Source organism: Pyxicephalus adspersus, chromosome 5 (genome assembly GCF_032062135.1).
Source record: "Pyxicephalus adspersus chromosome 5, UCB_Pads_2.0, whole genome shotgun sequence".
Lineage (NCBI taxonomy): Eukaryota > Metazoa > Chordata > Amphibia > Anura > Pyxicephalidae > Pyxicephalus > Pyxicephalus adspersus.
In genome coordinates this window covers 28552278-28578623 of record NC_092862.1, presented here as the reverse complement: position 1 = coordinate 28578623, position 26346 = coordinate 28552278, and the positions used below count along the sequence as shown (strand labels likewise).

The 26346-nt window shown below is 36.0% G+C and overlaps 1 protein-coding gene across 2 annotated transcripts in view; it reads right to left on the bottom strand.

Annotated features, from left to right (window-relative positions):
• PAG1 (phosphoprotein membrane anchor with glycosphingolipid microdomains 1) overlaps nucleotides 1-26346 on the bottom strand; it is a 120150-nt gene that overhangs the window by 63072 nt on the left and 30732 nt on the right. For both annotated transcript variants that reach the window (XM_072411006.1, XM_072411002.1), the window contains one exon: nucleotides 21256-21287. The gene's annotated coding sequence lies outside the window, so the exon portion shown is untranslated. The remainder of the gene's footprint in view (nucleotides 1-21255; nucleotides 21288-26346) is intronic.

The window sequence follows — 26346 nt, the reverse complement described above, 5'->3', positions numbered from 1 at the left end:
AAAAACATGAGCAGATTTTTTTATTAAAATTGTGGAATTTGGCTTTTATGCCTGGTAAGTTGTCAATCTGAAAATGGCAACATGCTAAAACAAGAGCGTTCGATGAGTGATAATACGGGTGTATGTATGATTATAATAAGACTGATGATCTAATTAGTGGAATGAAGGGGACTATTCGGGGCTAAACCAAAACCAAGTTTAAACTTCAACTATTAGTAGAAAAACAAGTAATCACCAATTTGGCTTTGGTGTCTGAAATGAATGCCTTAAATGCAAAACTGGACAAATGTATTACCAGAAAACTTGATAAACTTGTATGCAAATCTTTTGGCTGGTAAGGTGCCCCCTTTTAAAAGGACAATTTTGCACTACTCCATAGCATTTTAATAAGCTGAAGTTAGGAGCAGCTAATATGACCTATCATAGACCAGAGTATGGTAACAGCAATATAACTTATTACTGATAGTCATATTGTCTAAACTTGTAATTTTGAGAATACAAGTTTAATACGATAGGTTGCTTTGAAGCAGGCAGTTTTAGGAACCCTAAAAAAAATCCCAGTGGGCAATGAACCAGAACAACCACATATATACTCTTATAAAAGGGACTTTTGGTTCCGGTAATGCAAACATGTTGCAAACTGTTATATTATGTAATTAAAAAGGGAGTTTTTTGGGGACGTGGGAAGTTTTTTATTTATTCCCAGCTTAAAGCTGCTTATCAGTTAAGAATCATCATTTAAACATCTCTAACATCCTGAAAGAATTCTCTACATAAACTTCCCAGCAGAAGAGGCCATTTCATGGTCTTCATTTTGGATTTTTGTCTGGGAGACCAATAAAATACCCAATCTACTTAGACCCCAGTATAGAGAACATACAATCCCTAAACTATGTACAAAAAGCTCAATATTATTAATAATATTATTAAAATTATTCTTCATTTTAACACCTTTGTAGTAACCTCTCACATAGCACAACAGCACTCAACTAACAGATCAGCCTACATCCCATATGAACTATATGCTACACATATGATGAAAGCAAAGAAAAAGAAAAAAACAAGCGCAGCAAGCTTTTTTTTTTTTTTTTAATAATTAATATTTTTTTTGGAAGGTGCATCGCCCGATAATTTGAAGCAGACTTATCACCAAATTTTTACATTACATAAAATGGCGGATAACCTTTTTATACAAAAAAGTGTATTTTTTTTATTTTTAAATATCTTTTGGGAGGACCTCCAGGACAGGACGGAAGTGTGTCACATATCCCAGGAGGCTGTGGGCTGCTCGTTCTGTGCATGCCCAAAATAGTCATCAGGGGCTTTCCCATAATGCACCTGCACAATGTAAGTTTGGGTGATGTGAGAAGAACCCAGAAGAAAGATGGTGGGTGCAGGAGGTACAGCAAGCATGGAAAGAGGGCAGCTGAGCCAGCATGGGACTCACAGAACTCAGTCTGTGGATGGATCTAAGGCTTGTCTTGTAAATTATCATTTTTTTTCCTCGTATGAAAGTTCCTCCATACAGGGGTTTTTCCATAGAGACAAATTATAAATGATTATTTAGTAAATAAATCATTTAATTCAATTATTATGGAATCTAAACGGTCAACAAAAGCAATATTGGGCCATGCTACCATCCCATTAGTTCTAAAGTCACTTTATTGGCCTATCAATGGGGCTCATGTACACAAATTGCCTAGTGGCAAATTGTTGAGTTAGCTTTGACAAATAGATTTTAAACCTATTATTTTTTACAAAATTTAGGATAGAAAAAAGAATCTGTAGACATGCTGTTCTTTCATGTTATATTTCCCATACGTGCCCAATACTCCTACCATAGCATTCAATGTAACTCAGTTACAACATCCAGCAGCAGATTTTGTTCGCTCGTTATACCAATATTAATAGAGGAGGATGAGCCTTCTTTGTAAGCTTCAGCATTTATTGCAGAAATGTTATGCATTTTAATGGTTATGAACGTTTCATTCCTCCAGCCCTGAAGAATCGTTTGTATGTGTATGAATAATATGTTTCAAATGGAATTATCTGCAGTGCCAAAGCAATAAGCCGGTCATTTATCACAGCAGATGGATGAGCTTTCTTTATTTCATTAGAAAAAGAAAAAAAAGTCTTCTGCTGATGTCAGGGCAGACAGTACTGTGAGCATTCACTATGTAGTGATTTGATGGATGTGGCTGACCCTGAATAGTTGACTTATCGAGCAAACAAGAGGAATCTGATGTTGGGTTCCACTGCGGCTGCCTAGAAATGTCTGCACTGCTGCCTACTGAATGCTTCCTAATTTGCAGCACATTAACATATGTAAATAATGCAACATCCATTAACTTCCTAATAACCAGAGGGTGTTGTCATTTTATTTCAGCTGTACGAATTAGTCATTCTTCAACAACTACATACTAAATATATTATGTTGGTATATATAGGGATATCAACATGATATACATTAGTTCTATGCATGTCCTAAAATATCAAAAAGCAGCATTTTAGGTGTTTTCATGCATTTTCTAAACTCCTTGTATGTAAAAAAAAAATATGTAAAAAGCTGAATTGCCAAACCAAAATTTACACACTGGTAAATGTGTGACAACAGTCCCTATTGCTGCTTCATCACTCCTGGTGTTTTGGAACCACCGAAGACTTCAATGAGATAAAATAAGCCTAAAAGGAGATAACCAAAACAGTGCTCTCTCTTTAGCACATAAAATGTTCTGAGAATATAAGATGTTATTTGTAAATCAAAGTTAAATCATACCTAAACTTTTTTTTGTTTGTTTGTTTTGCATGCACAGAAGGAGCCTTTTCGTGAAAAGGGAAAAAAATTGACGATCTCATGCATGAACAGTGAGATCAGCAAGTCTTTTTCCAACCTACGTCACCTGATCCCGTGTCTGGGTCAGGTGACGTAGAAAGAAGAGGCGAAGATAGCGGTGCCCGAGGCGCTGTCTCGAAGACGGATGCCGGGACGACGTGGGTGTTTTCGGCATTTTTCAGTTTACTTCCTCTTTTACTACTAAACACATTTTCCCCTCCCAGTGTTCTCCCTAGCCCCTTTTAGCTGGGCGCACTACCCGGCACTTTTCAGTAACCACCCGGCTGTTTTTGGGCAGTTACTGATGAGTTGGGTCACAGTACAGGGGCTACCACTTGCCTACAATTTTCTCCCACCTTGCTTAAAATAATTTTGGGTTGAGCACTGCCCTCCTATTATGTGATACTTACCCAGCTCTTAGATTGTAAGCTCTTCTGGGCAGCGTCCTCTCCTCCTCCTCCTGTGTCACTGTCTGTCAATTGCAACCCCTATTTAATGTACAGCGCTGCATATTATGTTGGCACTATGTAAATATTCTTTAATAGGAATAATAAACACATGAACCAGTTTTACTTGTTAGCACAGAGGAAGTAAGGGGCTATTATTACTCTTCCATGCACATAAAACTGGAATATTATTCTGAAATAGATTAAAACCTTTAACCAGTCTACTAGTAAAAATTATTTTACTGTTGTCTGGCACTCCTTACATTTAGTCTCAGACAACAAAAAGGGAGTCAGGGGAGAATCTCTCTAATGAGGACAGTTTTGGCTAAAGTTTGGCTTTTACTTTTGTCATAAGAAAAGCAGGAACACCAGCTTCCCCTATTTCTAGAAATTTAGCAGCAGAATAAAATCCAAGAAGCAAGCCAGCAAAAATCATAAATGGAAATACAGCAAAAAAAAAAAAAAAAAAAAACTTACATAAAAATGATTACAGTGTCTGTTACTCAATTCCAGTTAACTTATAAATGAAATATTTATTCTGAATTACAGATGCAATTGGAAAAGTGGTAAACTGAAATCTAGGCAGATGTAAAAGACACAAAGGAAAAGTAGACATGTCGTCAATAGTACACTAATAAAGTTAGTGCAAACAGTGTAACAACCGTAAAGTAGCCCTGTATCAGAACGGTCCTGTCCACATACACATACTTTAGTAATGGCTGTAAGGGGTTTTTTAGGGTAAGTTTACCAGAAGTGACAACAGTTGACTGTGCCTATATACGAGGGGATGCTGAAAAGTTCCTGGCTTTGCCCCCCTCCCAAATGACATAGAAAAAGGAGTGTGGGGGCATATGACAGCCTAATATCTTAGTATGTAACTGCAAATATTAGGTCTTTGCGATTCTTGAAAAAGTTTTTTCTTTTAATGAGAAGCTGTGATGGCAGAGGCACAAGCAAGTTTCACGTCGTTGGAGTTACGGGCTGTCATGAAGTTTTTGTTTCCCCAGCCTCAACTTGTGATGCTGCCCACGAGCTGATTATTGAGGACTGGCGAATATCTGCAAAAAAGATAGCCCAGATACTTGACATCTCATGGGAGCATGTTGGGTTTGTCATCACCAGTATCCCAGACATGCGCAAGCCTTCAGCGAAGTGGGTGCAGAAATGTTTGAACAGTGATCAGAAGGAACAAGTTGAAGCATCCAAATGCATTTTGGCCCATTTTGAAGCTGCATAGGACTTTTTGGCTAGGTTAGTGAAACCTGGCTCCATATCTATGATCCTGAAACCAAGGAACAGTCAAAGGAATCCAGAAATCAGCCAAAAAAGTAATGGCTTCTGTTTTCTGGGACAAAGACGGTATTCTGTTGGTGGACTAGCTACCTCAGGGCTCTAGTATCACCGGACAGTATTATGCTAACCTCCTGGACCAGCTGAAGGAGGCAATTAAGACGAAACGCCATGGAAAGTTGACCAAAGGGATCCCTTTTTTTGCAGGACAATGCACCTGCGCACACGTCCAACGTTGTGGCTGCCAAATAGAACACACTGGGTTTCCAATTGCTCCACCAACCCCCCCCCCCCCCACTCACCTGACCCCTTCGGACTATTATCTGTTCCCAAATTTGAAGAAACATCTGAAGGGGCAATGTTTTGAGGACATTTCTGACGTCAAACTTGCTGCTGAACAGTCTAGAAAAGCTGCAACTATGCTGTACCAAGTGCATCAGTCTCACGGGGGAATATGTTGAATAAATGTGTTATTTCATAACTTTGGCTTTCTTCTTTCTGGGCAAAGCCAGAAACTTCTCAGCACCCCCTCCTAATATTATGTTAAAACAGAGACTTGTAATCTCCAGTGAGGCCCATTAGTCAGTGACCACACAGGAGTCCGGGACAGAACATTGCTACCACTTAACAGTAAGGGTCCACGTACAGCGCAGGATAATATAATGGTGCTATATAAATCCTGTTTATTAATAATAATAAATTACATACATTCACTCTAGCTTAAACACAAAAATCTGGTGACCTCCATTTGGTTGCAGTGTGTATTCTAGCTCTAATAGCTATGAACTTTATTATCCTATGGATCAAACTGCAGGTTCCAAGGAATTTTTTACCAGGAGGTGGATTGAGGGATATTTAGGAATTTGGAAGAAAGATCAAAAAGAACTTAAGAGCAGAAATGATTCAGAATAGATTCTCATTCACCAAATATGTAAAATGTTAATAACGCAATTGCATCATTAAAAGCACAAGGGAGAGTTTGAGCTTTAAAAAAGAAGAAGAGAAAAGCATGAGTTTTAAAAAAAGAAGAAGAGAAAAGCAGCTTTAAAATGAGAGCAAATAATGCTGTTTTAACTATGTGAATGTTAGGAATCTGCATTGCGTTAGGTTTATTTTTCTTTTTATACATTTATACCATTAATAATGTATAATAAATCCTATTTTACATCTAGAATTTTCACATATTATCTAAACTACCTTAAAAAACAAAAACAAAACTTCACTAAAGATGAGGGCCTGGCATACCTGCCCAAAAAACAACCAAATGGACACATGCTGCCACACAGAAAAACGCACTAGGCAATGTTTTTATTTTCTTAAGTTAAAATAGGGACATTTCTGACATGCAAGACTCTCAAGAAGCATCTATGCAATGGTAGGAATGCACTGAGCACACATATTACAGTTAGTTTTCTTAGATGATATGTGTTTTCAGCTGACGCCTCTTACAGGAAGACAAAGACAGACAACAGGTGGTTACTTCTGGTGTATACACATGTACCGAATCTATCCTAACATCTCAAAGGAGGAACAAACTGGCCGAAGCGTATGGGCTGCTTTATGCTTTATCAAAAAAACACACAAAAATAGTAAAGTTATATTTTGCAGTGCTGTGTATTAAATAGAAGAAAAGACACATATCCATGCTGCCCTTAGCAAACTGATTTCAGTATTGCAGGTTAGAAAGTCAAGAGGCATTTAATTCTTGGATAGGGAGGATTGGAGTGTATTTCAACTCCAATAACATAGAAAAGAACAGAAAACATACATACAAATATATTAACACACACAACAGAGAGCAGTATTCTTCAGGAAACTTATTCCACCAGGAGCCCAGTAGACGAAATTTGAATTTTTTGTAGTAGGAAAAAAAATGACATGAAAATGAATTTGGCAAAACATCATTTTAAGCTTTAAACATATCTTCACGAAGGAGCATTGCCAAATGTCAGGAAATGTATGCAGTGAGCAAAATTAATTTGCATAGAAACAAGCAGTTTCTCTAAAAGAATAACGTTGAATTTATTTATAGCAGATTTGAAGTTATTCGCAACTAGCTGAAACACGGTCATTATAGATTAGCGGTGCCTACAGATGCATACCCCTTTTTATTTCCAACATCTGCCTATCAATGTCGGTAGCACAAGGACAAATAAACATTTTTCAGTCTTCTCAACTGTCCCCCTAAGCTGATTTTTTGATATACTGTAAAAGATAAGAGCATGGTACTGGTGCTTCTTTATATAATACTGCACCGTGTGGTTTTTGCTATGCAGTTTTCCATCATTCTGACACATGGAAAGAGGACAGCACAGACAATAAATATGTCAGGAATAGGAATGCTGAAATATGCATATGGTCAGTTCCTCCTGAGCCTATAAAAAAAATAAGAACTGATATAGTTATACCTAGAGATAGCTCCTCCACTACCAATGGAATACAAACCATTCAGAAGCTTTCTTTGAAGAACTGACAACATGTAGCACATCTAAACAAATCATAAATTACATGTAATATACAATACACCCAAGCCAAAAATACTTGGCTTTCCTTGCATTTTCGGCAAATCCACCAATCCATTCTACAGCTACTGCTCTTGTTTCAAATAATTAGGAATACTGAGAACTTGGAGGCATGGAGACATGTGAGCCAATTTTTTTACTTTATGCTTTATCAGTCTCTTGTAGTACCTGAGCATCAACATGCCAACAAACCCAAGTTATTAGCAGTATATGAATTTTATTCTTTTGGAGGAGTATGCTGAAGTTTGTTGCTCACTAGAACAAAGGCGTGTGAGTAAGCTGTGTTTTGCGTATATATATATATATATATATATATATATATATATATATATATATATATATATATATATATATATATATATATATATATTGTGAGGGGTTAACGCTCAGGATCGCACACCAAGATATTAGCCTTAAGTTGGCTTGCAGCCAGGTTTATTGAAGGTTGCAGGTAAAATAACAAAACAGCAAAAGAAAACCTTGCCTGTCCGGCACTTACTATACATCAGATGTCCCTGTCTATCAGCTGGAGGGCTTCTCCCTTTCAGCTTGAGCTCACTCACCCAGACCGACTTTCTGAGTCTCTCAGCAGAGCTCCCTCACACAGACCGACTGTCTCTCCAAGCAGAGCTCACTCACACAATCTACCGGTCTGTGTCTCCAAACAGAGCTGAACTCACACAGACCCCTGTCTGTGTCTCCAAGCCAAGCTGAACTACTGGCTGAGCTCCTGGCTCTATGTTATATCCCCACCCTCAGTGTTTCTTCATTAATTACCTCACAGGTGAGAGTCTTCCACCTGCTACTTCAAACAGGGGAGGAATCCTGGGCAAATATATCTCCCTTCCACCTTCAATCCTGCCTTGGTGTCACAATATCTATGTATCTATATCTATATATATATATCTATATATCAATCTGAGCTTCACAAAGAGGAAGGAAGGTGAGTTATGTTACTTAACATGACATGTTTGTCTGGTGCCAGACTGGTTGGTTTGATAATTTCAGAAACTACAGATCCATTGAATGGCAATCCTTTGGGTGAAAATTCCTAGTTGATTGAGGTAGTCAGAGGATAATGTTCAGACTGCTTCCAGCTGATAGAAAGGCAACAGTGGTAATGGCGTGGGGGGTATTTCCTTGACACACTTACTTTAGTATTGTTGCTGACTATATCCAACCCCCTAAGGCTGCAGCGTATGCATTTTCTTATGACTACTTTCAACAGGATAATGCTCCATGTCACAAAGTTCAAATCCTTCCTCTATTACAGAAATTTTACTGTACTCAAATGACCCACAGTCCGCCTTTGAGATGTGGTGGAACTTATTACATTGTGGTTGTGCAGACAACATATCTTGAGCAACTTGAGTGATACCATCATATCAGTATGGTCCAAAAGCCCTTAAAAAAATAAAAATAAATAAAAATTCTGGAAATTCTATAGGTAAAGTTGCATTTGTTAAAGATTATGGTACAGAAAATATCAGGATTGGTTGTCAGTGTAATTGTGTGAAAAAATACCCTCTATCATGATTGACGGGCATAAGCAGGAGAATATATGGCGTTTGTGGTGAATGTTGGTCAAATTTAGAACTTCATATAGGGATGTGGGCATGCTACCTGGCCAGAAGCTCAGGGAAACCATATTGAAGAAAAACAAAATGCACTGTGCATAAAATATAGATTTTCAGTGACACCTACTTTGTTTTTTGGAGACTTTTAATAGTACTTAATAAAAGCATTACCTGGGTTTTAGCGTTCCATCAAGTGCAAGTGGGTACATACAAAGAATGGTACTAGTACCATGTTCATTTAGGCAGGCAGAACCCAATACTATAATTTTACATTACTTGTGAACCATATAACATGTCCTAAAGGGTTCCGTTAGGTCTCCTAGTGAGCAAAGATTTTCAGATAATTTTTATATAGCAGACTATTACATCCAGTTAATAGCTATGAACAGCCAATGGCTCCAGTTTAATCTGCTCATAAATTATATCCATTGCAATACAGTATATTACATTTCATCACCATGTTATTCTTCCTATACCACAGCACAATCAATGTCTATTATTGCACAAATATGCTTTGTGGCTGGGTGCCAATGCCCTCTATTGTCTACAGAGGACTGTACAGAATACACAAAATAATGCTTTGTAAAAAGAAAAAAAATATTTTCATAATATTTTAGAAACCAATTTTCTAAGAACAAGGAAGTTCTTGAACTCAATATAAATAGTCCGACAGGTAACTATAACCTACATTTTGAAGTTTTAAGGAAAGATCACTCAGTTTTTCCTACACAGAGAATAATGATCATTTTAACATTGAAAACCATCTAAAACAGTTAACTAATAAAGTTCCTGGAACTGGCAAGTACAAGATGGGTCTCCTTGAATCCAAAACCTGCATACATTTCCACAGCACTTATATGGTACCAGTCCCAGTATCACAACTACAGCATATAGAATACTGGGTACCTTTTGCTGAATGATGCTGCAAGGCTATATTGGAAAATGTGCCAAAACTTTTGCCTATGGTTAAACTTAAATAGATTCACAATTACATAAAAACGAAAACAGATGTTTCTGTAGTGGCCCATTTAGGCAACAGTGACCACAACAAACGCATTATTATAATGATAAGCAACTTTAAATGAAAAAACAATAGTTTACATTTCCATTTAAACCTGTTACAAACATTCAAATCTCTACAATTGGAATTCTCATCTCCTACTGTACCCCCCATTAATACTAAAAAGCACAATTACTATTGCACAATCCTAATTAATTACAATACCCATTACTACTTAACTGTGCAAATGTACCAAAATGTTATTAATAGTTTTATTTCACTATATAGGCAATTATACTAGTGTTTGGCGTACACTGCCTGCTTATGATAATTATGATTACATGAAATAGATCAATAACAAAAAACGACATTGATGTATAGTCTATCGGTATTGTTTTCTCCATTATGTCTAATTGAAACATCAACATAAAATATTTTCAATTTCAATACAATGGTTAACAGCCAGAAGCTACCAGTTGAATCCCATACCCACAGTGCAAACAGGTGCAAAACCATGCAAAAAATTGTTCTCAACCACTTCCATTAAGTTGTGGTAAACAACCGTGGTTTACCATATGTCTGAAATTTATGTTCCAGAAACCATTGCCATTGTTACTCAAGAGTGCCAAGAACAAAAAAGGGTGGTAAAATTGTTATATTTTTAGCTTCTCTTTATACCTGTGTATAAATATTGTGTGAGCGTATGCCTGAAGAAGGGACCCTAAGGGATTCTATAAAAAACTTGCAACTTGAGTCAGCCAAAAAAAAAAGACATCAAATAAATGTAAAACTTTCTGCATTATGTCACCCCAACAATTAGCACCCCCTTCTCGTTTAGCATATACATAATAACCTAAATGTATCCCAATACCCTACAGTTTCTTATTACGATGACAGGTAATCTGAAAACAAATCTTGCAAACTAGTAGTAATGGTTTGTTACATAACTGGTTAACAGATGCTTAACAGGATACAAGTTGATGCTTTGGCATGACGATCATGTATACATCAAACTGTGACCTTTACTGGCGCAGACTAATTTCATTCCTCCTCACCTTGCTGTGGAACGATACAGAAAGTTGATTGATTTTCTCTCTACTACCAGGGGAGTGCAGGCGAGAAGATTTCTATCACTGAATTTACAGCACATTAGAGGCCGTGTTGTGTGTGCTCTATAGACTAATCTAATTTACCGAACATTATATCTAAGGGTGCCCTGTCTGCATCATCTCCATTTGCCTTGGATGTAAAAACCACATCATTATGGATGCTCTGGCACTCTGAACTGTTTACTGCACTTAATGTACAAAAAACACTCCAACAAATAACACTCAAACCACATTGCTTAGGTTATTACAATAAAAAGATAACAGGGACAGTTCAGCTCTGTTCATACATTTTCAATAATAACAGTAAGGTTGCCAATATTTTAGAAAATAAAAAGGTATAAAGAGGTTTTGGTCATGAACTTAAATGAGTTTTCAAGGTTATCCTAAAAATGTTAACAAAGCTGTTCCAGTTGTAAATGGTTTGGACCGTACTACTTGTTCTACCACAAAATTAGCGACCTAAAAAACACTACTTACTGAGCAGTAATGAGGAAACAAATGTCAGATATAATATACAGTTAGGTCCATAAGCATTTGGACAGAGACAACTTTTTTTTTCTAATTTTGGTTCTGTACATTACCACAATTAATTTTAAATGAAACAAGCTTTAATTCAGTGAGTTGAACAAAAAGATTGCATAAAAATGTGGAGAACTAAAGCCTGTTTTTAACACAATCACTTCATTTCACAAATTAAAAAGCTGAAAATAAAATGTTCATTTCTAATACTTGGTTGAAAACCCTTTGCTGGCAATGACATTTATGCAATCTTTTTGTTCAGCACACTGAATTAAAGCTGAAAGTCTGCAGTTCAACTGCATCTGAGTTGTTTCATTTAAAATTATTTGTGGTAATGTACAGAACCAAAATTAGAAAAAAGTTGTCTTTGTCCAAATATTTATGGACCTAACTGTAGAATGGTGCCTATTACTATTGGTTTTTTGGTATAAGTGGGAAAATTTGCAGGATATTCTTTGCAGATTCAGTAACTGGGAAATCCAGTGGCATTACCTATCCATCCAGACAAAATGTTGTTTAATATTTCCTTTAAGGATAACCAGCTACCTAACTTAACCCTAATGAATGCCATTGTGGGATAGCTGTCTGTAGGCACTAAAAAAGGAATGTAAAAAAAAAAAAAAAAAAAAAAAAAAAAAAAGGGGAGGGGGCGGGGAGGGAAACACATTCTTTAAATACTAAAATGTCATATATGCTTGTAGAATGCTACTCCATTAGGTAGGTTTCCACTGAGAAAATGTGATTGTTTCTACAGTGAATTACCAATCAGTGTAGGTGTAGGCACAGTGATAAAACTAAAGCGGAGGATAACTATCAGGTCAATAACATTTCAACCCCCAAAATAGTTTCTTTCATTGGGAACCTTTTTGTTCCCTACACAGTACCCATATATAAGGGGAATAAGGGGAAAACCCCTCTGCCTCAACTATTCAACAACAAAAAAAAAAAAAAACACAAATTATTGCTGCTTTATATTACCTAATATGTTAATAATTGTATTGTTTAATGCAAGTGCAGTGTAAAGTACATGATATCCATTTTCTTTTTAGCTGGATCAATAAAGTTACGTACCAATACAGAGCATGCCAAAATGAGCAAAATGACAGAGGAGCAGTGAACCCAACAAGGAATTAGGAAGAAAATAAGTTTTCAAGTCTCTATTACCTTGGGACTGATAAATCAATGGTTCAGTGCAAACAATGGCATGAAATAATAGGTAAAAAGTACAATTCTTGCAATTTTCTATTTCATATCTATCTCATGACACAGGTATGAACTCCAGTTTGGACTTTGAACTTCCCAACATTTTGGAAACTGAATACGAAGTTAGTAAGAAACAACCCAGCTGTACAACACATCACTCGACATCTTAAAATATATGCCCTGAGGATGAAACAGTATTTAGGACTCTGACCCTAGAAGACCACAATACTCTGTAAAAGAAAACGGTTTCCGGTCACTTGGAATTGCTTTTCAGAATACAAAAACATAAAATAAACCATTGTAAGATAGTGTGTCCTCAGACATAGACGGCTAGCAAGAAATAACTGCAATCCCCGGGCGAAATTCCATCACCAAACAACATAAAACGTCATGCAATAAAAGGAAAAGGAAGCTCAGCTGGTAACTCAGTGAATTATACACAACGTTAAAAAGTGATTTGTAAATAGAACCCTGAAGGGCCATCACCACTGATACATGGATTTTGAAAATAAAGAATCCAGGAAGTTTCTATCCTTTCATGCTTTTAGCATGAAAGTCTTATCAAGATTACTTTGAAGGTGGATTTTATGGTGAAAAATAGGATTCCTGCTTGTGTACATATTGTGTAGTCTCTTTACTAATTGAAGCATAAATCCTTATATTGTAAAATGGCAAATAATGAGGAAAAAGGAAAAAGATTTCTATTTATCCCCAAAGCCACAGGTTCTCTATATAGCACCAATGATGACCAAGAAACCTTTAATAGAATGGCTCTTTAATATATCTAATATATAAAAACGTACATGTTCCCTTTAAAGCAATCTGAAAGGAGCCAAAATTCCTCCAAAAAACACAAGACTGATTGGCAATTAAATCAGCAAAAGCCTTTTCCCTGGACTATTAACAATTGATCATTGTAGAGAGAATTTGTGGATTAATTGTGAAGAGACAAATTAATGGAGCAGTTGTTTGAAGAAGGAAATTATGGTATGAATGCTTGGGGAAACTTTGTGCCTTATTAATAAAGGTCTGAGAGCTGGAGAGGACATCATTCACACCACCACCGCAACTGTCATTGTGTGCATGTCATTATCTGAACATTCCTGGCCTGGCAGGTCATTAATCTGGAAGTAGTTTTAGGTTCAGATGATATGGGCAGCCAGGCCATGTATGAATCAATATATCCAACAGATATAACACATGGGTATCACTTCCTTACACCAAGGTAGCGGGGTCTTGGCAAATATTTCATTATTGGAGGTTTTCTTTTAAATGTCAGGCAAAAAAAAAATCACTGATGTGGGATTATATTTCAAATGTTTCCCGTGCATGTTCACTGCTGGTATAGGTGAATGCATCATTCCCTTGCATTATTTAATACCCATCATCTTAAAATAGGTTATTGTATTGGCTATGCTCACTATGCATTAGAATACAGAAGCCTGATATAACGGCAGATTCAGGTACAAGTGCTAGTTGTGCTTATACTGCATTTATTACAAGCGATTTTCATGCACAAGGATTCATATTTCAGTGCATTCAGTTATGGAGTTCCCCAGCCCTATCATGCAGTAGGCTTCTGCCTTGCAGCACAGGAGACCTAATTTTTCTGTGTTGCAGTTGAGTAACACTTACAGGTCTTGGCCCTCCCCTGGCGTGTGAATGGACTGTGAAAGGAGAAGCAACATGCTGATGATCAGCTTCATCAGTGTTAGCATAAGAAAACAGCAGCAAAGTGCTGGCTACTCAAACTGCTTCTCCCTTTCCTAGTATTAGCTCTGCTTTACAAAAGATTGCAAGAGACTTATACTCGATCAGACTCCCGAAAGACTACTTTCACTGCTTGCATTTATGAAAAAAGTAATAACTATCATTAAATAGAGAGCGGCAATATTTTGTGTATACCATCTAACTGGAGTTTAGCTTCAAAGAAGTCCTTTTGCCACCATAAGGATATGTTTGGCAAACAGAGTTGAAAGAATCTTTCAAAAGTTCCTACTTTCCTATTTTTGCACCACCTTCCTAAAGCACAATAAACCAAGACCCCCCTCAAATTTTAACAAAGGTAAATACAGATCAGCAAGCTGCTGGCAATGGGAAGTTTTGTTACTTGCTTATCACCAACTGCCAATATAATTCTGCTTTAAAATGCAGAATAATATTTCCCATGAAATACAAACATTTCACACCACTGTAACAATTGTTCATTTTTTTACCTATCTTAATGGAGACATAAAAGTTCCAATACAGAGCGACAGACTGCTATCTCCAGGGAGCTGGCATTTTGACAAATAATTATATCTTGCAATGTCACGTTAATGAAAATTTTAGAAAATCCAAACCACACTGTACTTTGTCAACAAATGGAATAGGATAAAAGGCGATGATACGCTGTAATAGGATTTCATTTATTGCCACAAAAACCATGTACCCTTAGATATGGGCTTATTTCAGGCACTTAAATGAAGAAATAAATCACAAGTAAAAAATGAATTTGCATTGAATGGTGTGCAGATCCCAGCTGCTGTTAGGGGAAACAGATGAGACGCATCCCAAATTCATGGAAACAAAAGTGCCATTGGCACAGCCCCAAACTGTCATCATGCCATGTTCATAATAAACAGGGTTGTTTTATTTGTTACAGAGAAAGAGTAAGGGCAGCAGTTCACATTGTGCACAAGTAAATATTCATAGGAACCCACAGTCCTCCATTTTCTATATCTATATATATGTACGCACTTATGCCCATGTATATATATTAAAAAAAAAAAAAAACTAAAATTCTGCATTTCTGGTCTTCCTAGGTTAAAAAAAAAACAGAAGGATTTTTTTTTTTAAATCAGTTAAATAGTTCAAAACATAACTAATATTCCACTTAAAAAAATTGCCACTATGCAGGGCTTTATTGAAGGGTCAGGTCAGGAGATGCCTCTTTTGCAATAAAACAAACATACCTGCCTGATCACTCCCTTTATCTGCCCAAATTGGAAGCCAGGATACACGGATATTGGGATTGAATAAACCTCAATTTTGGAGTTACATCATCCTGGCCTATGAAGGTAGCCAAGATAAAATACCCAACAACCTCACAAAATCTTGGTGTCCATTTCCAACACTTTATTATAGAGAGTGATAACAAGCAAGAACATTGGGAACTGCACTTAAAAAAACGATTTTGAATGGATAAAGAAATTTGGGGGGGGGGGGGGGGGAAGGGGGACACAGACAAATAAAAAAAATGAGAGTAGTTGTAACCTCTCACCAAATTTATATTGACAAAATGACTTTTGATTTTAAGGAACTTACCAATGTAAAGACCTGTGTAAAAATTAAAAAAAAGAAAATAAAGAAAAACCCCTGGTAGATTTAACAAGACACAAATTATTGCTGCTCTGTATTTAATAATCTATTTTTAAATTTTTATATTTCTATATACAACTTAATTTAAAATATACCTTGGCATAGGTTTTGGAGTCCTTGTATATTGAAAAGCTCAGAGAGAAGCAGGGAGAAGCAGCAGGAGACAAGCAGAACCTTCATCTAATTAAAATGTGAAATCTGGCTACTATTGAAATTGCAAGAATGAGCTTACACTTTATTGTAATGATCCAGCTTGTTGATCAGATATTAGCGCCCTTTTTGTAGTGCTTATGGAATAAAGGGTTAGAATTTCACCCCTTTTAGTTTGAGATACGAAAGGGCTGAAGACCAAATCATGACTCATTTATCTCTAATATTACTATATAATGATGATCTGTAAGAGCTGAATTTTCTTCTACGTTACCTCTGCACCTCTCATTTCTATTTACAGTAATGACTATAGATTGCCTAGGTTCAGTCCGGCCTCACAAAAGACTTCACACGTGTGCCAGGTTACAGATGTGCTGTGTGAAAGGAATAAACAGACAGCCAGTTACTGCCTTAGGGCCTTGTCACACTTGTGATCGTGTCGTTGGCAAAAAATGATGGCAAAAGCAACGCTGGATAGAGCAGTGAGAATTACGCACCTGTTTCCATGGTGTTGTTAGCAAGGGAGAGGCGGTGAGAAAGTGACACGGTGAAAACAGGTGAGTATTTCTCTTGTTCTAACTTTTTTTGTCCTTAGTGACTTATCAGCAACAAGATTGCAAGTTTATAAAGGAAATAAGAATTATACAGAAATAAAGATTAAAACTGAAATCCCGGATAAGAAATAGGATGTTGTCTAAACACAAAGAGGCTTGTGTATACTTAGATGAATTACATTGAGCTTTGTTGTTTCTTCCAGACCGGTGGAGTAATTTGGGATACAATATTGTTTTTTGTGTAAGACCAGTCATTGTTGCCCTCTGTATTTATGCAGAGTGACTGGTCTTGTATCCGGCCCTTTCTGTAGTTTTCTGCACGCCTGTAGTACGTACCCGTACAGCAATTATATTACCACAACATTTTACATCATAAGTGGATCTTTCAAAGGGTATTTAGTGCACCCAAAAAATATTTGGCAATTGAGGAATATATTTTAATTAAAGTTTTTTACAGATAACCAAAAAGATAATTGGTGCCATTTACACCGAGACCTGGGAGGCACGAATTGCTTTTGGCTCAAGCAACCCCTAGCAAACTCTGGAGGAACAGCACTTTATACCATTGCAATGTCTATGCCAGGCTGCATATACAGTAATAGATTGGGGAAATTCTTTCATTTTTTCTTCTTAGTGCTGCAGCAAGGATAAAAATACACTTTGCAACACAAGGCATTTAAACCCGCTTCTATACATGAATCAGGGGGCCAGCGCTTCAGCGTTCCAACACATCCTTCTTCTTGATTTTGAGCCAACCATCAATGCTTTTACTTTCCAACATGGCAATGTTGAACACAGCAGCATTTGAGTTAGCTTGGGACCAATTGAGAGCAGATATGCTGCTTTGCGTGACAGAATTGCAGTCCAACGTTCCTAGATGAATATACTAGGTGCAACCTGGGAGTATTAATTACAGTAATGGCAGGAGCTGAATTAGGATTATTAAAAAAAAACAAAAAAACAAGAAGCTTTCTGTACCCAGGAAGTAGCAAGGAACCAGATGTGTGTGTACTTGGAAAAAGCTATTCTGTAGAACTATTGGAAGAGTTCTCTGACAAAAGTAATTTGGGTGGACTGGTGAAAAAATACCTGAAAGAAAAACGAAGACCTTCAGCTGGTAAATTATGCTCCCTATATTGATATTAACGCAGAACTATAGTTATGTATTTAAAAACATGATCAGGCCGCTAAGTTTATCTTATTGCAGAAGGAACTGTGCCTTTAGTATTAATAAACTGCATGTATATAGAGCCGACATAATATGCAGCGCTGTACACTAAATAGTGGTTGCAAATGACAGACAGATACAAACCATGAAACAGGTGGAGGAGAGAGCCCTGCCCAGAAGCGCTTACAATCTAAGAGGTAGGGAAAGTAGCACATCCCTTTTGCAAGAACCTGGGTAGTCACAGTATTTTTAAAGTAAGAATGTTTCTGCTTTAATAGTAGTTCTTTTATCTAAAATGACCATCCATCTATACATCTATTCCTGCTAAATCCTCGCATGTCAAGAAGAATAAATGGACAAATTGTTCCCATTAAATGTAATGAAGCCAAGGTTTTTATAAGGACAGGTTTTTATTTTAAATGTCAGCTTGCTAATCATTTCCCCTTTACATCATGTGTGAATATTGATTTTTGTGTGGCTAATTCAATACCAATGTACTTCCTCTTAAATGTTCATGGGTTGCACAGATTGGCAATACAAGAATTAAGTTAAATTTAACTTCCAAATCTATGCTAACTAACAACAGGTTGTCATATTATGCATGAGTATACATTGAGAAATGCAAAGTAACAGATTCTATATTTTATTCTATGAATTAGGATGAGTGTTTTCCCCTTCTAAAAGGTTAGATTGTGAACTCAATTTAAATAACCTCTGGAAATGTCTCAAAAAAAGAAAAATAATTTACGCATTATAAAACCTCCTGCAAAAAAAACACTTTTGCATGAGAACCGTAAACAGAGACTGTTTCAAATGCTTAAATTTTAAGGGAAACAAAAATCTAATTAATGTGAATACATACTTGGTGTGTTACTTTTACAACTCTTATTTAAAAGGGTAAAAAATAAAACCACAAAGGCTTAATTTGTGAATTATTTCCCTCTTTATTACAGGTTAAAGCAATTGGTACTTTTGATTTGGTTATGATGGAGCACTTGGTTCTTGAATTATTTTTGTGCATTATTGTTGGCCACCAGTAGACGGCAGTGTGTCCTCATGTAAAGTATCTAACAAACTGTAATAACTGCTCATCATACTGCCAACAGCAAAAGTGCTTTACAAATATTACATGAAGACACCGCCATCTACTGGTATGACCAGGATAAAAAAAGGATTCTTTTCCTAACAAAGCCATCTTGGTTTTTGCTGAAATGTATATAGAGTTGGTAGTAAGTAGATGTCTGACCACAGTCTGTTAAAATAAATGCATGAGGGATTTTAAATCTGTAAATGTAAACAGCTAAATGAAAGCACAACTACACAGATTCTGATTTATTAAAACTCTTTAAGACTGTTGAAGCTAGACTATCATAGAGAACCTGTGTGATTCAGCAAACCTGGAATTGATTTCTTAAAAATGAAATGCTTTAAATCCTGAAACAAATCCATTTCAAAATTTGTACATCTTCTCCAATCTTGGAGAGCTTTATTAAATCAAACCAATAATGATTTTAAAGTAAAAGGTTCCATTCCAAAAATAATGCTTCAAATGCACATTTAATATAATTGCTTTGAGAATTTGGCTTTAGTTAGTCCTTAAATAACCATTACACCTAACATAACAGTCTGGCTTATATAAAATTGCAATGTATAACAATCAGGATTTGAAAGGTTTTTACTAAAATATGATTCCCTAAATATTTGCAATCAATAGATGTGAATTTGGAAGAATACTTTAGCCAAAGTGACCCAAATTCCTGCCTTCAAAGTCTGATTATTCCTTGCCTGTAATTTTTGAGAACAGCTCCACAGATGATTACGTTGTGTTTACATCTGTGCTAATGAACACAATTAATTCTAGATGAATAATACTTCTTTATTCTCTCTGCATGAATCTAGCAGTACAGATTGCCAAAATACATTTTGAAATGGCTGTGTGAGTCAGCCTGCAAAATCACAATGTTAAATACTACTGGAGAAGAAGCCTAGGGTATGATGGACGATTCAAACTCAGAGTACTATGGAAAGTCTGCCAGTGACACATCGTTCTTTAAAGCCTTTCTAAAGAATACAGTTCTTTATTTTTTTAAGTGTGAAGAATTAAGAGTTTCTGCCACACTTCTGTTTTTTTGTGACTCTTAGAAAAATTTTTTAAAGGGACGAGGAAGCACAAACTGAAGAAACAACATTGGGCCTGATTTATTAAAGCTCTCCAAGGCTGGAGAAGATACACTTTCATCAGTGAACCTGGGTGATCTATTAAACCAAGATTACCTTTGTGGGTCTACGGCACAGCCTTCCAGTACAAGGGGGACTTTAATATTTTTACTGTGCCTATTGTTTGACTTTAAATTAAAGTGTGCATAAAGATGGTGTAAATTTGTATACCAACTAACTGGTCAATACCGAAACAAACACCACCCACCCACCCCAACAAAATTTGCCGGACTTAATAGATATTAGTCCACTCAAAGGTTTGCTGCCAGACAAAACAGAAATGTATTACATACTCCCTTCTGCCACAGAAAGCTGCTGCATTGTAGTGGTGCTAGGCACTGTGGATGCCAGGAGAGGTATTACAAGTATTACACTTCTTCATTTAAGGAACAGCTATGATCAGAACCAAGTTTTGTAACAAGGAGGTCACTTTAACCCTCTGATGGTGATCACTAATGTGTGGCTCGGGGTGAATTTTATGTACCAAAAGAGGTAACCCTGAGCCACACTTGGGGTAGCAAAAAAAAAAAAATCCTACCTGCTTCTCTGGATTCAGTGGCGTTCTCTACCAAAGCCTTGGCGGGAAATTTAAAAGTAGATTACATTGTAATCTGCTTTTAAAACATTGATTTCAGTAAACAAAGTTATAAACAAAATTAAAAAAAAATCCAAAAGTTTATTCTATTATTGTATCCTTGATTGGACAAATTTAAAAAATGTTTTAATTTTTTTAAAAAATATTAAATTCATTATTTTTTATAATTATTTATAGATTATAATATTTAAATTTTTTGATTTTTGTGTTTTAAACTTATCATACCCGGGAGTTATTCCTAAGAATTGCAGACCTAAAATATTAATCAACAAAGTTCTGCGCAAAACAGTGTATGGCTCAGACCACCAGGGAGGTTAAGAAATTCCTTAGTTCTGATTATAAAAATAATTTAAAAAAAAGGTTAAACTTTAACCACTTGCTAGACAACAAAATTATTTGCAGCAGGTTGACCTTAATGTGTTGAACATGAGGGCCACCAGCAACACGAGGCAAAAAAACAGATTACAACACCCACCCAGTCTTCATAGTGCAGCTGCATTGCTGACATCTTCAGGCTAAACAAAGTACTGCATCCCATTAATACACAGAAAAAGAGATGAGATGGTTGGTGTTATAAGTATGTTATGTATACAATTATATTACATTGTGAACATACACGTATTAATTGATTGAGCGGGATGCAGCCAATTCATGAAAATTACTCTGGATTTTCAGGACTGTAGCCTTTATATAAAAAAAGCAAATAGTTTACCTGATATTTTCTTGTATCCTAATTGAGATGATCTGTGAAAAAAAAAGAAAGGAACAGTTACTCATAATTCACCACTTTGTGTTTTAGCAAAATGCAATGGCAAAAGAGTATGCATAGCCACAATTGTCACTAACAAAGACTAAAGGGTGATCTCTCCTGGGAGGGGGGGGGCTTACACAGACCACAATATTGTCTATAAAGGGTGGAAGGTCTTGATCATTGTTTCAACCCGAGATTCACACATTTACATGTTTTTTTTTTTATTTGAATCTAAGGTGAAAAGTGTGCACAACTTGCTAAATAGACCAATAAAGCTAAGTACGCACTTTACTCTTAAAGCCTCAGACACCTCAAAAGTTCATCATCATTGTAGCAGCCTGTACCATATGCTAAAATGTAGGAAGGTGAAAAGTGCTGAAAAGAAATTATGATAACTATATATATTCATATTTTTTTTATACAATGACCTGAAACATTGTAAAGGCAAGCAGTGTGGAGCAATTGATTCTTAGCACTAAAGGCAGATCTTTCAGCAGCTTGGCTTACTTGATTTATATATAATATATATATTCATTTTCCTGTTACAAAGGTTAGTGCAGGCTTATTTTAAAGCTAATTTACTACTTGTTAAGAATTGATAAATAACTCAATTGAATTAAAATATAGAAGCTTCCACAGGGTGTAGGCTCCAATATTGTTATGCTCGCCAATGTGTTACTACCAAAACAGGTCACTGACTCTGTGAAGGATAACAGATTTTAATAGGAATGAATGATTTAGGATTCATATCTTCAAATTAAAGTCAACAATGTTAGTCTCCATATTCTCATTTTAAAAGAAAAATCTTGCTGGGGTGGATTATTTCCATGCAAGCACAGACACCTATTTCTGAAAGATATACCATGCTGGTTTCAGTTTTGGTATTGAATTGTTATACACAGGGAAACAAAGAATTTTCCAATATTCCTTTTTCAAGCTATATAATGATGCAGTTCTTACTGAGGCTATAGCACTGTATGAATCTCCAAGAAATACAGAGCCACACAAATGATCAAATGCAACCACAGTAATGTTTACTTTGGCTCAAACAGCTGTACCCATTCAGAGGGGCAGTTGGATTTTTCTCTGCTACTCCCTGGCAGATTGCATTTCTTCTTCCTTCCACAACTTCATTTTAGAACAGACACGTTGTATCAAACAAGCTTTATATCTGCACAATCCAGAAAATTGCTTGGGGAAATACTGCAGCCCATGCACAAATTCTCAGCTGTAGACATTCAGCCTAACCAGACAATGACAAAATATATAGCAGTTTCATTAAATGAGTGCACTATCGGCCTGAATTCAAAGAGCTAAAGCCATTTTTTTATTATTTATTTTTACTACTAACAATTTTAGGACAGAACCTTTTTTTATTGTCAAAGGGCAGCTCCACTTTGGTGTAATATATTTTACAGTTTAAAATATTACCATTTCCTACATATAGTGCAAATTTATATTAATATTTAAAAATGCTGTCAGCTATCATTCTGCCAAAATGTATTTCAAGGGTATATCTAGGTAATTTTTATTGCCAATTTAATTTGTTTTCTGTTTCATTATTCACCTATATTTGTGTGATGACCACCAACACCAAGAAAGTGAGTAAAACTCCAAAATGGAGCTTTTCCATAGCAAAAGGAAATGTCCTGAGGACAATAGACAAGAGAAGATAAATTCCCTGACTTTGGGAGATTCCTTCTAATGTCTAGTTCTATTTGTGTGTGTCATTACAGAAACTTATGTTCACTTCCTGTTCTAGATGGCAAAAGAAAAAAAAACTGGCAGGGGTTTTAACCTTCTTATCTACTTCTGAAAATGAAAACTTTTTGCCTATACAAAAGTTATGCAGGGGTAGGTTAAAAAAAAAAAAAAAAAAGAATGCTCATCTAATTTTGCTCACTGCTGATTTTGGCCAATTCCCCTTACTGATCATGTGACTACAGAAGGTAAGCCCCCTTATCCCTATCACCACCTGCAACTAGAATACAGAGTCTGCAATAAAGATTTAGAAAACTGCTTGCACTTGCACGCCTCTTTGCAATCCAATAACCCAATAAAGTGTAGTTAACCCTGAGGATGCTTCAGTTGGTCAGATCTAGAGTCAACACCATTCCCAAAATTAGGTCAGCTAACTACCTGAATATATGGAATGATCAGGTTTTTCATCAATAGAGTTTCCTTATGATGGCATAGTCCAAGATGACAATGCCAGGATTCATGAGATTGTAAAAGCGTGGCTCAGGGATCATAAAACATTATTTTCACACATGGATTCACCCACACAGTCCAAACTTTAACCCCATTAAGAATTTTTGTGACGTGACCGAAATAACTTTAAACAGTGGTCCAACACTCACTCTCATTATTAACACAAGATCTTGGCAAAAACTAATAACTACAAATGTTGTGGCATTGTGTAGGTATTCTGAAACAATACCATGGCTAATGTGTGCTGTAACCAAAGCTAAAGGCCATTCAGTTAAATATTGGAGTGTGTGACTTTAATTTTCAGTAAGGCAATGCACATGTTATATATGAAGTAACACAAGACTGTATGAGCAGTAAAGTACATTATGTATGTATGTATGTATGTATGTATGTATGTATGGAGAGTCAATGGGAGATAATAAGGTCAGATGTTCTCTTCCACACGCAGAGTTTTCATCTATTCTTTGATAAAAGTATGTTCTTGTTTCCATGGAGATGCAGTCCTACTGCTAAAGCAAATAATAATCATTAGAGAGGAATGTGTACAAGCAAATGTCTCAACTGAACTAAAATCCACATGCTCAGCTGATGCAAATCATTTTAGTACATGTGTATTATGGAGAAAATATGCCATAATTATGGATTCACACGAGTGGACCTATGGTCTCCTCTCTGCATGGCAAAACAAGCTTCAGATCACTCAATTTAGAATTTTAAAATGTAGTGTACAAAGAAAATATGAAAATCACTCTCAGTAGGTTGCTAAAATTTAAGCTTAAAAATTAATAAAATGTTAGTTTCATTTTGTTTTAAGGAGATCACTTAAAAAATTAAGTTTAATAGAAGTGACCAGAATTTGTATAAATCTTTGAAATCCTTCATTATCTGGAGGAAAAGTGAAGGGAAGTGCTTAAACCAGATTGAAAGCACCTAAACTGCATGGTCTGTTTGCAGAATGAACCTATAATTGAATCAATTATCACCTATTATTGTACCTTGGTATAGGCTATAAAGTGATTCTGGATGCCGCATATATTATTAATTTGCTTTCCAGGACAGGTGATTCTCTAAAGCTTTATGTATGGCTATGACAAATCCATTACAGAGAATGTGACCGGATATCTATATTCCTGCATCCACAAGCCCAATTAACACAAGCAAAAAGTACAACCAAGTGTGCAGGTAAGGATCTAGAATGAAGAATACAGGAATAAATGAACTGACTTGTCAATCTGACAGCCTTCCAAATCTTTAATACAAACACAAAGCACTGACAGCCTTCCAATCTTTAATACTATCACAAAGCACAAGCACAGGAAAAGGGACAAAATCAACACCCCACAAAGAACTTAAGGATTCATTTCCACACAGTACCTGCAGCTACAGAGGTTAGTTTTCATTTGTTTAGTTAGGCTCATTTAGAAAAGCAATTCACTTTTGGTAACATTTGTAAATTGCTGAATGTTCATCTATCTGTAGTTGCTACAGATAGAATAGAATATTCTATCCAAACACAGTATCCAGAAAAGATGAATTTCCCTATTGGTTTGAAGATGATTTATAGCAATGCATACAGGTACATTTTAGTATAAAATAGTGTGACCCTCTCATAAGTGGTTTCATCAAAAACTGACCATCATTCCCACAATATGAAGCAGAAGTGACATCAAGAAAATTGGATCCTCAAATTCTAGTAGAAAAAGTCAGAATCTACTTTTGGTTTTCGGTGAACCGTGCCTTGTTTCATTTTCCATCGTGACCCCAGTATTAAAACACAATTTCTTCAGAAAATAGGGATTATAAACTGAAACGAGGTAACCTTTCAAAGTAGAACAGATTAAACGACGAGACATTAAAACTTAAGTAAGTTTGAGTGTGGCCAATCTTCTGCATGTTAGTCAAGACATACATTTACTAAAATATAGTAATACAAAATACTGTGACTATACTCATTTGTAGTTTGGTATCTGTGAAATTTAATGATGCATAGGAAACGGGCAATTTCATGTAAATCATACCACTGCTGGGGTACAAAGCCTACCAACTGCAGAGGTATTATGTCACCAAGAAAAGCATCAATAATGCAGCATTAAATCATTGAGCTGGCCCATTCTCCTTTTTTACAAGACAGATAATCAACTATAATCAATATGACTATAAATTTAACATAATTGTAAAACATTTTTCTCCTGCAATCATAATACTATTTACCTACTTCAGGAGCATGTAAGCAAAAAATTGCAATGCTGCAAATATCAGGATGACTTGTGGGAGACTCAATATCATCACACGTATTTATTGTATTTTTAGCATAATAAAAACATACTTAACGCTAATGTTTGGTACAAAAGTAAATATTTTACTGAGGTCCCATTACTTCTGACACCCACAGTCACTCCACTCCACCACCATCCCCCTAACTAAATGCAGGCATAAAAAAAAAGAATCTGAATCTAACTGCACGTTTCACCCAATTAGTATTAATAAGTAGTGGTCATGTGATTCTTTTAGTCTCCACTCTCCCTCTGTTTAAGACACCCAGGGCTTTCAATTGGGCTGTCCACAGTGGTTTATGGTGAATATTCAGAAAAGGAGGAAGTAGTGATATCAGTGACCCAGAGTTAGGATTTAAAATAAATTCTATGGTTTCTTCAGTATAAAAAGAATAAGGATGGCTACATTGGAGCTAGGTTAAATAGGTCCTGTGATATCAGATGTGTTAGCCTCTGGATGCATGAGAATTGTATGCAAATTGTAATTACTTTGAACTTAGGTTATGTGCAGATCTTTGTAAATTGATATGATCTGTACATAAAAGAATTAATCTTAATGGAGTTTAAA